This window comes from Curcuma longa, chromosome 15, assembly GCF_044706935.1.
Source record: "Curcuma longa cultivar G26 ecotype Majalengka, Jawa Barat chromosome 15, ITB_CL_G26_1.1, whole genome shotgun sequence".
NCBI lineage: Eukaryota > Viridiplantae > Streptophyta > Magnoliopsida > Zingiberales > Zingiberaceae > Curcuma > Curcuma longa.
In genome coordinates, this window is record NC_133875.1 from 9,190,795 (window position 1) to 9,191,580 (window position 786).

Sequence of the window (786 nt, forward strand, 5' to 3'; positions counted from 1 at the left end):
GGAAGTCATATATTTTGTAGCTCTCGAGTCAATGACCCAAGAATATTTTGTATAAATCGGTCTGAGGCATGTAATCTATGAGAAAGAGACTTATTAAAGAATGCTAATGAATAGGAGCCACTTGGCTGCTCCAATGACCCTAATAAACTTCGAAACTCCTCAATCTTGGCCTGACTAAAGTAGCTAGGAGTATTTGTCTCTAGGAGGCTATTGGGTCAAGTTTTGTGAAATGGCTTTTATAGAGAAGACTTGATGAGCTTGCTGTTGATTTTTTTTTGGTCACTCCGCTGACCCCATTCTTCGCTTGAAGTAGTGAGTTTTCCCTCCAATTTCTAGCAACAATTCTTGGTGTGTCTCAACTTCTTACAGTAGGTGCACCAAAGATTATCTTGAGAGTCGCATTGGGATGTCTCCTTGGTTTTATTTCAGTTGGTATTCTCTGTGCAAGCATAGCAGATCCTTCAATTATCACTGATTCCAACATAATGCCTCTCCGACTCTCTTTAGGCCGAATCAATGCAATAACCTCTTTCAGTGACGAGACTTCTTCCTTGTCAAGAATTTGAATCTAGACCTGTATCAAATTCTGTTAGGCCAACCAAAAAATTGTACATTCGATCTTTCTCAATAAATTTCTTTAAGATCACATCATCCTGTAGACACTTCGTCTCAAGGACTCGATAATGATCGAATTTTTGCCACAGCTTTTGTAGCATATTTGCATATTCTATTACCATTTTGTTGCTTGTTTCATAGTGACAGTCTTTACTTTGACTTTATATACAC